The 12,646-nt window shown below is 39.0% G+C and overlaps 1 protein-coding gene and 1 long non-coding RNA gene across 3 annotated transcripts in view; both read left to right on the forward strand.

Moving 5' to 3' along the window:
• The window catches only part of LOC135798318 (zwei Ig domain protein zig-8-like), a 110,855-nt gene that overhangs the window by 61,844 nt on the left and 36,365 nt on the right, over positions 1-12,646 (forward strand). The window lies entirely within an intron of this gene.
• On the forward strand, positions 2,625-3,217 carry LOC135799481 (uncharacterized). Its single transcript, XR_010550012.1, has 2 exons — positions 2,625-2,820; positions 2,938-3,217. It is a non-coding gene; the product is annotated as an uncharacterized lncRNA (long non-coding RNA).

Raw genomic sequence — 12,646 nt, forward strand, 5'->3', positions numbered from 1 at the left:
AAGGCGTGTTGGCTGCAAGGTGCAAACGCAAAACCAATTTAATTAACTATTTACCAGTTTAATTAAGTTGAAACTATTGATTGCACTGCGCTGCACAAAGCTCTTTTCAAATTTTAATACCTACGTTAGTCAGGAACGGACACAGATTAATCAAAGCTTATCAATAAAGGTGTTTTATTTTTCGTGTTAAAATTTAAAGCCTTTGATTGAATATCGGAACTGAAAGCGATGGAAAAATCGTATTTATTCCACGATTAGATTGTCGGCTATCAAAGCAAGTGTCAATGCGTTAAGCTAGAAGAAGCCACCAAGATCTGCACGATCTGCACGCTGACCAGGGCGCACGCTTTCTTTTTACCATCAGTCGTGTCCTTCCTGCGGCGCCCTTTCTGTAGGATCCGGTTTGGACGGATTAACCCGCCTGTCCGTCTGGCTGACAAACGTCGAAGCTTCATTCTTATCAGACGCTTGTTCGATTTGTCTATCTAATTCGAAAAGCGTGGTTTTGCCAATCGCACGCACCACATCCTTCTTTCCGTCTTGGTGAATTTGATTGATAGACTTCACAGCCGTAAACGCATGCTTTTGTATTGCGCAAAATGAGAGCAAAAATACAACAGCCAATTAAAGCCCAAACATAATATACTCGACGGCGCCATTGATGATTCATGAACAGGATTTGCGAACGCACAAAAGCCAACTTCACTTCAATGCCCAACTCCGTGTCTCCAGGGAGTAACTTGGATCCTGACAACAGTGACAATTAGACGCACGCTTGCTAATTATATTAATTTGTTACTATGTGTGCTACTACCGTCACCATTTTATTACACAGCATCTTGATAAAATTTGACACAGTAATAAAAAAAATCAAGGTTTCTAAATTTACGAATTTGAGTACACAGCTAAAGAAAAGTATCTAAAAGTTTCTTTGTTGTATGTTGAATGCTTTAAGTCGTAATATGTGCTCGTCCGCCGATCGTGCCGCATTGTGGATGGAGAATATATATAAAAATCGTAAGCCGCTCAGCCAATATCGAAAATTCCGAAAAGAAGTCTGATCGAAAGAGCGAAGAGCAAGCAAAAGTTTAAATAACGAAAAATATTATTTCGACTAGACGAGCCGCGGCGCGATATTGCAGCCGAGGCGAAGATAAAGTGATGGCATTGTTTGCGTTCGCGAAGAAAGGAAATTGCACGCGTTTGCGGTATTCAGCGTTGTCGCTGACACCGTGGATGAAGACGACGCTCATATTGCCAGGCGTGCACATCTTTTTCGTGTGTTTATGTAAGTACGCTGAGCTGGGCGAGTCCCTGTACAGATTTAAATCCAATAGAGAGTTATACGCCTATGATATTTTTCACAAACGTTTCACTTTACCATCACACAGCAGCAGCATATTGGAGAAATTGAACGGATTTTCAAATTGAATTCATTCTCCGTTCTGTTCTGAGGATCTTAACGATTCGTTCAACTTTTAACGTGAACGGTGCGCGCAGCAATTTGCGGACTTCGACTTTGAAGGCCATGAAGTTCGGAAAAACGATTTCTTTGAAGTTTTAATTCCTCAAAAATAAGATATGCAATTGGATTCCGCTTTAGAATGATATTCCCAAGATCGGCTTTCAGCGAATGGTACATGTTTCAGCATTCTTTTGCACCGGCAGCAAAAGAAGCTGGGAATAAATCGGAAGTGAAAATATAATAATGTTACAGCCAATCGAGAAAGGGAAAATAAATTAAATCCGTAAAAAATATATGCCATTTCGGCAAAGCATTTTTTATTCGTCTTCCAGCTTGGAATTTAATAATGGCCTATACTATTTGACTTTACATTACCGCACGCCTGCTTACAAATCGAAATGCATAAATCTGATTTACGGGTAAAGGTTATCATCATACATAATTTTTATCGTCTATCGATGAAAACCGATTTTATTAAAAAATCTGTTTTGTAGGCTTCTTGAAAAAAGATATAGATATCCGGGGCAAAGTTATTTAGTTCGATAATAATTTTCCACTCAAAGAACATTAACGGTCTTAGGAAAAGTTTAATTGTCTAAAGTTATAAAAGTATTTTCCTTCGCTCGTTCTCATTATAATAAAACTCGTTTCCTTTCGTAAAATTCAAACTCGCTTAATTAAAAGGAGAAATGTAAATCTTAAACCGATAAAATCTTTTCCTTGCGCGCTGGTCTGGAAGGTATATAAATATTTCAAATTTGGATTCATGTACTTCCAAGCTCTATTTTTCTTTATTAATTTTACTTTTGATGAACATAAAAAGACACTTTACCAATTCAAACGTTAGAAATCAATTTATTACCTGCTTTACTTTTGAATAATCGAAACTTACAATAAAATTAGTAATACTATGAATTAAGAGATGGCGCATTTAGTATGAAATTATATTATAATTGAGTTATAAGTATTTTTAAGAAAATAACAAAAAGAAACACTTAATAAATTTATGATCTAGTATTAGAACTAGAAAACGTATGTCGCCGCAAATGTTTACATACATGAATTTTCACTTGTCCCGCAAACCTGTCCACTTTATGTCCCCGTACAAACTCAACCTGACACATGGCATTTTTATGAAACTTCTAATATTTTCCTTAGCGTGTACACTTGCTTCAGCTCCTGAATGCATCCCAGCTTGGTAATACAAGAAACATCACAAGAAACATAGAGGAACGAACATTACATGCTTTCCGTAGTTTTTTATTTGCGCCGCACTGTTGTGCATATTCTCGGGAAAAATCGGGGGAATTTTCATGTCGGCTCAACATGAAACCAGCGCGGAAACTCGGTAAAAGGTATAAGCGACGAGAATGTTGAATTTCTATTAACCCTTAAATGATGAATGGTATGCAATACTATTAAGGTCACATTTTAGATTTATTATCTATAATTTATTTCGGTTTATTATATAGCGTTGGTGATATGGCGCCGCCGTGTAAGCAAAAAGGATTTCCGCAACGCTTCCAGCACATTCATACCAAATGTAGTATTTTTCTTTCACTGCTACAAAGACTGCTGAAAATTTTTGCCCACACATTGTATACCTCACATGTGAATAAAACCCAATACACCTTTCTGAATTTGGCCAAAAATCTCGGTTAAAATAATATTATTTATGGCTTGACACTCGTTTCCCAAGTAAACCTTCATTCATATAAAAATACAAATAATAAATAAAAAGATGATATAATTCGTCGGGAAGATTGTTGGGTTAAATGGGTTTGTAATTTTCTGAAATAGAAGTAAATCATCGGAAGAAAATTGCAAGGCATGTTAACAAAATAATAAAGTTTGCGCAAAGGTTACTAATCGATTTCGTTTCGGAACACCATCAATCTTCGCGTGAGTTTCTCCACATTGCAGGCAATACGTGGATGTTAGAAAATTCGAAGAACGCCAATACCTCGCGGCAATTTTCTTATTTCCACCTCGCAATTCTTGATAGAGCAATGTACTTCTTTAAGTACTTTGGTACACTTTGAATATTTGCTGTTGCCAGTTCCTGTATAAGTTTCGCGTTCGTAAAATTTAAAGTGCACCCCGCAAAAGTTGAGTTGCGCTTGTAGAAAATCAATTTGTTTATAATTTCAATTTCAGCCTCGCTCGCTTCCCAACCTTTAAACTCTACTTTTATCCGCAACATCCGCAATTCAACCAAGTGCGAGAAACATGTACGCCGAAAACAAACACAGAGAGACAAATGTAGAGTGAGCACCAGAGGCACTAGACCACGACGTGCGCACTGCATACAAACGACGTTGGTTACGCTGGGATTTACATTCTGCATGTTTTACAATCGGCGAGTGATTCCATCTGTGTAGCATTTGCAAACTGTTTTCGTACAGTTTTTGCCTTTTTTGATTCCCACCACATGCCCCAGTAATGTAGCTTTAATTTACGTTCGCTGACTGGAGAAAGCTGAGTAGAAATGGATAAGCATTGTGTGAGATTAAATATTTATCCAGATTTTGTATTTTAGAAAATGTGGCGCTTGACTTTTTTCGCCCACATTCAATCAGCTGCAAACACTTGTACTTCATCAATTATATAACTGGTCGGCACAAAAGCGTAAATAATTTAATACGAAAATATTATAACAGTAGAAGGCAAAGTTGCGCTCCGCCAAAACATTAAGGTCGTTTGTTCGTTCGCTCGACGTTCGGGAACAAATAGCATTAGCGAAATTAATTTCGACGCAGAAGTCTCCTACGCGCCAAACCCTTTCAGAAAGCATTATTACCACTTAAGAGTTTAATATAATAAAATGTTTTAAAATTGCAAATTTTAGCAAAGCGCCCACGTTGCCATTGGTGTCGCACCAAACCTCTAAAATCAAACTGTAGAATTTAACGTATATTTAGCTCTCAACGTAATAATTTGCCTGACGTCATGCCTAGAGCAAACAAAAACATTGCATATGTAATAAAATTTTGGCTCAAATTTAATTACGTCTTAGTGCAAGAATCAAAAACAAATACTGCGAATGTTTACATCACGGCAAAGTAAACATGATGTGTTCTGGTGCGTTGATGTTCCACGCCGCGAAAAACACTTTTACATTTTGATGAAAACGTGAATTGCGTGTTAAACCAGCTCATTAATGCAAGGACCTACACACGCAGGCGTGCGCTATGGCTGCTTGTGCGCTCTCCTCGCTAATGGCTGTATAAAAATAAATTTTGCGAAAAACCACCGCCTCGCCGCCCGTCATAACCAAAAAACCGACGCGAGCCCATCATCCATCCCAATGCGATGAGGAGCGGAGCATTCGACGCTGTGGTGAGGACTTGTATTTCATGTTCAGCTCGTTTTCTCTCCAGTTCCACACGCTGGCGAAATTTGTACGCGGAGCCATAACGACGGACGCGGCTGAAATAATAAAAACAAATTTCCCGCGCTCACGTACCGGCAACATCCGCTCCTAATGCTATGTAATCTAATGTATAAAAGGTAACTAAATACCAAATTTCATTAGCGAGTATATCTTTTATGAATTTTTTTCACGATGCACTTCTAAGACGAAATTCTTAAACGCTCGCGCAAACATTAGTTTCTTCGCCATTACACTTCACACAGTTACACAAACACACCCAGCAAATTTCTTAATTAAAACCCCGACGCGCTCTTGTTCTAAATTTACATGCTGTGCGACGCGCGACATGTGCACGTATTTTTTTTTGCCGTCTAGCGCTGCATTCATAAATTATTGAGTGTCTAATGATATGGCGTGCGCGCTAATTCTGCAGCATATTATGTAGATTTTCCTCGGCGCACGCGCCGTTATCCGACGATACTGTGTCACCCAACATCACAGAGATACCGACACGTCGCGTCGGCGGCGTGGCGCTCTGTTTCGTGTGGCATCTCATTTACATGTACAAACCGGTTTGGTAGCTCGCTGAAACATTCCCTGGTTTCCGCCGGTGTATGGCCCCAGCCCCAAAGCGCATTTATGTTTCTATTTGAACCCTCACATTGCGCACAAAGTACTTGTACGGTCTGTGCATTTGTACATCCAAGGCTGTTTCACTTTTTGCGTGGAAATCGTATTCATATCGAAATTACTAAGTATAACGTTAATTTTTATAAAATCAAATGAATTTATATTTCAGTTGTTGTAGGAAAACGTATATTTGTCAAAAGAATCAATACCACTCAGTTATCAAGGATATAATCGTCGGTCCATTGTTTTCCTGAGATGAGAAATAATCACAATTGATTATAGTAGATTAGGTGTAGATAGTGAATTACTGTCCAGAATGAGAGATGTTGCGGTTGAATGAAAGATGATCAGAGTATAACGATGGCTATCGATGCGCTTCATGGGCGGCAATCATTTCCAAGTTCGTGTTTCTTGCCACACGAGACACGGATGTGAAGCGCGGGGGAAGAGAAACGGAAGCGTCCAATGTTTGCGGAGTGCCTCCCTGCCGACCCGTGCATTCCGCGGGTTCACTCGGGACGTGCATTTGCTGGATAGACAAGGGGCATTCTCCGAGTACAACAATGGTTCCACGCGAGAGAGTATAATCATTCACTTCTACTCATCGCGCTGCCATCGAACAGATCCGCGACACTCGCAGGCAAAAGCTTCGCTTTGGTCGACCATGTTTTTTTTATGATGCTGGAATTCTTTTTATGACCTGTCACGGAATCAACTTATCGTGTTTTTTTACGCCTTTTCATTATTGATATCGCGTTTCGAACATATTATGTAATCACGATTGAATGAACTTTTATTATGTTGACGCATAAAAAAAGGAAGGTCTGTGCTGACAACATTCGCACAGTTATTGATAGATTGACTAATGTGCGTCCAATATTTCACAGACTTCGCATTAACCTAGAAACAGTTTTTTCTGAGTATGAGTAACATATGATGTTTTACTTTCGATCAAATATATTTCTAACTCTTATACTGGTGTTATCTACGACTAGCTCAGTTAGTTAGGTCCGTCAGGATAATCCTACAATACTTTCGACTACATTTTTGTTGAAAATGGAAAACTGTTGTTTGCATCAACGTAAGCGAATAAGTACAATCAAGATAACATGGCCCTGCTGCTTCCAAAAGCCTTGAAAAAGTTGTGCGCCGGAAAATTCCGCCTACAAACTTACAAAAAGCCACCTCGTACCCTTTATGGCTTAAAATCTTTGGCGAGAAATGCTATGCCATGCTATTTCATCGTGCTGTGCATTTGGCTAAACAATTAAAACATTTGCAGGCAAACCAACGGCGGCGAGATTCATGTATTTGTAATGTTATGCAAACGACGCTTTTAAATATTTATGCACGCGGATGTTTTATTAAACAAGCATCAATGGGAAAACTTAATTAACTGCGTATTACATTTGTTAAACCGGATGAAACATTCGCGTTGCGTTTTGCATGCACACGCGGTTAAGATTTTTATCATCCGCAGGCTAATAAAAAAATGTCGTAAAATTTAAACGTACAAAGCAAAGTTGTTTCGTAATCAGATCAACATGATTGTCGAATCATCATGGTCAACGTAAATTTTTGTTTAATATTGCAGGTCATGAAGTGCACATTTAGTACACTCTAGGGTGGTCCATATGGGATTGTAGTATGATAACCGCAATTGAGGTTAGATTTTGTTTTTTTCTTTTTTGATTATGAGTAAGTATCTTCCATATGTCACTGAGCTTGGGTAAATATTAACATAAGCATTTTGTTGGATAAATTAACAATGCCCGCTCTTGCCAAGCCAATTTGTAAGACTTTCTTAAGTCACCCTGACGCGACGTGTCACGATGCTCGTCTCGCACATGATAAACACGTATAATCAAGACGGATTCCATTAGGATTAGGTTTCAGTCTTGCGTGCAAAAATCTTGTTTGCAACTTAGGCGCGCGCTAGCTTTTATCATCGCCGCTTCTAGTTTTTCTATTTGTATATTTGCACACAGGCGCCTGACGGAGCGCGCAATGTGTTATGATTAGGTTCGGCCGGGGGCGCATGAAGACGAAAATTACACAATAAGGAACGTGACTTTATTTTGAAATTGTCAGCTGCTGCTAGTCTAGACGTACAACTGAAATGGTAACTGTAGAAACACAGCGCGCGTGCGTATAAAACAGCCGACCTCGCCGCCCCCGCGGGGCTTATTTTGAATTTTATGCAGCTTTACAGTTTACATTGCTACCAATCTTGTTTGGCGCGGAGGCGCGTACGAATCGTCCTTAACGAATTGATTGTCTCTTCATAGATATATTTAAACACGCACCACGCCTACTTTCTCTGCATAATAAACTAATTAGAGTGTAAGGGAGAAAAGTAAATGATTAAGGAAATGCAACTTTGGTTTTTATTCAGCCCGTAGTTTGTACGATCGTGTTATACGTGAACACTGAAAATTTACAAGAGCACTAAAACGTAGCGTGGATCTTAGAATAATATCACGAACAGGGAGCGTACTGCGAAATAGAAAACCAAGTAGAGAAGAAAACAAGAGATCGAGTAAGGCAACCGTAAAACTGTGGAGAGTCGTTGGAAAATCGTTAAATTGAACCCCAAAGTAAGTTTAGGCTATAATTACGTGCCTATACGTACAATCGCAATTATTTCTTAGACAGTTTGGCAAAAACTTAATGTTTTGACATTTATTATGCCCGTGACTGTAACTATTCGCATAAGTTTACTAATTATTATGATTGCTGCTTCGTTCGTGTTTGTAATGTCTACAAGTTTACACAAAATTGCAATTTTTTGCTTTTTCTGGTTGTTTAAAAGATGTCGTTGTACTGCGGACATTTTTGGCGATTTTGGCGCAAAGCACTGGCCGTGCGAATCATAAATTGTGCTTTCGAAATTTCATTGGAGTTACGGTCATAAAACTTAACTTCATATTTCTTATTGTTATGCAGTATACGCGACAAACACCGCCGAGCAAATGGCATAGTTTAGTGGTGGCACGTCGAACGACGGCTGACACTTCGCCTTCGGTTTAGCACAATCAGATTCGACGAGTCTTTCTTTCCCAGTTTTTCAAATGAATCGTAAATTTATAATGGCACTTCTATGCGTTACACGATTTTATTACTTCGCATTAGGTCATTCGGCAATTTTTATCGTTCGAATGGTGGTTTTATTGCCTTTCAGGGTGATACTGGTCACTTAATTAAGGAATTTTATTTGTATTATTTTCAATTTTTGCCAAAAATTGAAACATTTGATTTATGATATTAAATTTATTCACAACTTGCTTTTGCCATCGACTTCGTCTCGGTAGTGTTTAACAAAAATGTAATTCGTTTTTATTGTCTGGTTCTAGACAAAGTATGTGTCAATTCTATCAATAAGATTCGCAATTTTATTTTAAAGAAATTAATTATATGAAGAATTGCTAATAATGCACTTCAGCGCGCCATCTCGGATTCAACTGTTTAACTATAACTATGATTGAATCTCAATGTTAACTTTTATCCGATAGAAAAGGGCTGTCCTTAGGATTTTCCGGCAATTATTCCAATTTTTCTCGCCGTAAAAACCATCCTCGGACTTGAACAAACATTTAAAAAAAAATTGGCCAAATTGGTTTAGGCATTGTTGAGTTATGCGCTTACCAACAGATTTAAGATTCATTTTTATATTATAGATTGATTGAAATATTATATAAAGTAAAGTATGACCCATCAAGAAGCGCCTGAAAGATAAAATAAGTCTTAGTCTAAAATAATCAACTATATTGCTCCATGCATTGACTTTGTTTCGATTAGAATCCCAAACTCCGTTGGGAAAACCGCCGGTATTTTTGAATTTCCCACGTGATCTGATAAATATTTGTAGGCTATTGCTTTATGATGATAGTCCTCCAAAGACCAATTCCAAGATATGAACGCGTTCTCATACATTGATATTTTTCGATCTTGGCATGCAGCTTTATATTAGATATTTAAATTTCAAAAGAGGTTTGAGAAGTTGTATGCCGGCATAAATTTACATCAAGCGATGCAATTTGTAACCCGTTCTTTTTACACACACACATTTTTGTTTGCTGCAAACCCGGTCAGTTTTACTTTATAAAACTTTTTATTCAATGCTTACTAGGAATTACCTTCTAATTGCACAACTTGGATGTGGTCAAACAAGTGGAAATGTTTAAAATTTATCATCGAGATTGAGTAATTGCCAGTAACGGACCGCAATTTTCTAAAATAGATGTAGCCAGTCTGCCGTCCCGTCGGAAAAAAACCGGGACGGGGTGCGAGGTCACGTGAAGAGCGTAATGCTTGCGGTCGCTGTCGCCTAATTGACGCTATTCACTGACGAGCCGTGATTAACTTAATTGGATTGCACACAAAGAGCATGCCCGCCGATTGCCAATAATGCGGATCTCATCCCGTTCACTCGTCTACCCACCCGACCTGCTAACCAGAGTGTACCTGCTGGTGTTAGCAAGAACGTTGCCGTTCTATGATATTATTGGTGTCTTGATAAGTGTGTGTGTGACTACGTGTGGGTGCGTGCGTGCATTGCAGTAGGTTCAACAGAGGCCCACGGGCGCCTGATGAAAGTTCACTAATTGCCAGGCTTTCCCACTTTGAGCGCGAGTATTGCATCGCCACATTTACTTAATTGCTGCATTCAAATTCAACCGGTTATAACGCGGCCTGCAGATTTTAGCCGCTTCAGCACTTAGTGTGTTATAATCTTGCAAGACCTGCTGACCTAATAATGTGTTTCATGTGATGAAAATAAAATGCAAACGCACGTTAACGCAATTTTTAAATTCAAGTGTTTCCCGACTACGTTTTTCAGCCGGTTTTTTCCTTGTACGACCTTTACTTCCTAGTAACGCTCCACAAGCAAACTTACATTATAAACATAAACTGGTGCAAATATAGAATGCCGACTGGAGGCAAACAAACAAATCTGGGGTCGTTTTACCCTTGCCAACGGAGGTGCACAAACAGGGCCAGAGCACATTTATGTTTATGAAAGCGTATCGCAGAAATCACAGGAAGCGTGCTGCTATTTGCCATGTCAGTTTCAACTTGTTTGGAATTATTATTATTATGTGTGCGCACGCCGGCGCCGGGCGCTTCGGGTTTGAAATATGAAATATGTTTGTGAATTAAATACGACGCCCACACTCACACACGCCGCATTGCCGCATGCCGTCTGCAGCAAACCGTGATGGATTAGTCAATTAAGACGTATTAATTATATTAGCAAATGTGCTTTGTTTGGGATTAAATTCGACGGAAATTAATATAAAACTGAATTATAGAGAGATGGGCATGCTCACTGGAGGATTAAGTCACCACGCAGCAGTTTGTACGATGTGTATGAGGGTGTAGATTGTTATTCGCAAATCCGGACGCAAGACGCAGCGGGTATTAGTTAGGTCCACGCCGGAAATAAATCCTCAAGTTAAGTAAACCACGTTCGAAAGTGCCCGCGCACAGGTACGACGATAAATTATCAAAGTTTCACAGCTTGTTTCGCAGTTATCTGAGCAAAGCCTCTCTCTGTGTGTTCCGCGCATCATTGATTTTCTTTTGCAAATTAAAACATACTTGTGTGAACTTTTTAATTATGAAACTTGAAACTATTTCTACAAAGCGTATAATTACAATTTTATATTTCTTTGCCAAGTTTTTAATGACGACGCATTAATCGCTACAGTTTATTGTCGTCGCAATTAAATAACCGGACGCAAAAAAGTTAATAATCGCACAAGAGTGAAAATGTAGAATGCGGCACTGTTTCACTCAGCGATGCATTGGGGAAGCGCGAGGATCCATTATAAATCACTAAAGAAAATTCGCACGCTTACATAATTTTGTGAATTCCCGGTGTCATTTTTCATTGTGTCTGCGATCCGCACAATAATTTATCTCGTAAATCGGACAGGTCGTGTTCAACCAGTTAAAACCTAGTTGGAAAGTAATTTAAACTTTAATAATAATAAGTTTCTTTTAAAGTCAAAAGTCTTGCTAATAAAAAAAAGCGCAACGGGCCGAACTGTACAGATTTCTAATACGACAAAAGTTTCAATTCTGTCGCTATAACGATGATGGAACTCTAGCAAGTACAGGAGCAATGCGGCAGCCTCGAAACTACTTCGCATTGCTTGTTGTTGGTCGTAGTTGGCCGTCCTTGGAAGTCTCTATATCGCGATAATCGTGCTTCCGGCGGCTCATTTCTTGTTTCTGGCCGCGCAGCAGTGACAAATAACGCAAATAGGAAGTGCGAATAAATTTTGATTAGGCAAGTTTTTCGCTTATTCAGCTTAGCTGCATAATGATTCTTTGTTTTCTTTTGGTTATTTCTTATTTCGTCGAAATCTCTGGTTTTTTTTCATAAAGTCACAAGTGTTTTTGGAAGGAATTCTGAGAATATGAATATAGACATTAGTTGAAGTAAAGTGCGGATGTATATAAATTATTATTCCCACTTCCTAATTATTCGCCAAATATTCTGTACATTTTCGCCGAATTCAGATAGATATTGCGCTGCTAACATCTGGGCTCTTCGGTTGATTACTAACCAATGGCAAGCAATGGCATTGTTCTGAGTTGGAACTCTCAACACCGCATTAATGCAATGGACTCAACCGACGATTTCGACTTCTATAACTTTATCCCTTCATGTTGATTGCAGCTCTAAAACTAAAAAAATTATAGTCAGTTTAAATTGAAAATTTAACATTTCCACTACGTGCCATAAGTAGGTACCATTTTACTAGTACATATATACCTATTACAACGACACATTGTTGACTTAAAAGCATTGAAAGCAGAAATGCGGCGAAGAAAAAAAAGTGATTTAAAGTGGGAAAATCCTCAGCGTGTGCAAGTTTTGAGCAGCAAAGCCAAGAAGTTGCGGCAACTTTTCTATAAGCATCAGGGCACGGCGTGTTACGCCGATGAGAAAACAGAGATAATAATTTATACCGCATCTTCGTTGTGGAGCATCGGATGCGTCAGGCAATGGCGACAAACGGCTGGCGCGTCGGAAAGGAAATAATCTCCAGCCCATCATTCACTTTGATCAGTTGGCGGACATTTTTAAAGCGCCGCCGCTCTTCGTCACTCTCCGAATCTTGGTTTGGCGCACCACACCGCACTGCCTGAAACATTACTAGCGCAAG

The sequence above is a fragment of the Atheta coriaria genome, unplaced genomic scaffold (assembly GCF_025399875.1).
Source record: "Atheta coriaria isolate IRGN ID8LTWV9N9 unplaced genomic scaffold, Caltech_Dcor_3.1 hic_scaffold_9_pilon, whole genome shotgun sequence".
NCBI classification, from domain to species: Eukaryota; Metazoa; Arthropoda; class Insecta; order Coleoptera; family Staphylinidae; genus Dalotia; species Dalotia coriaria.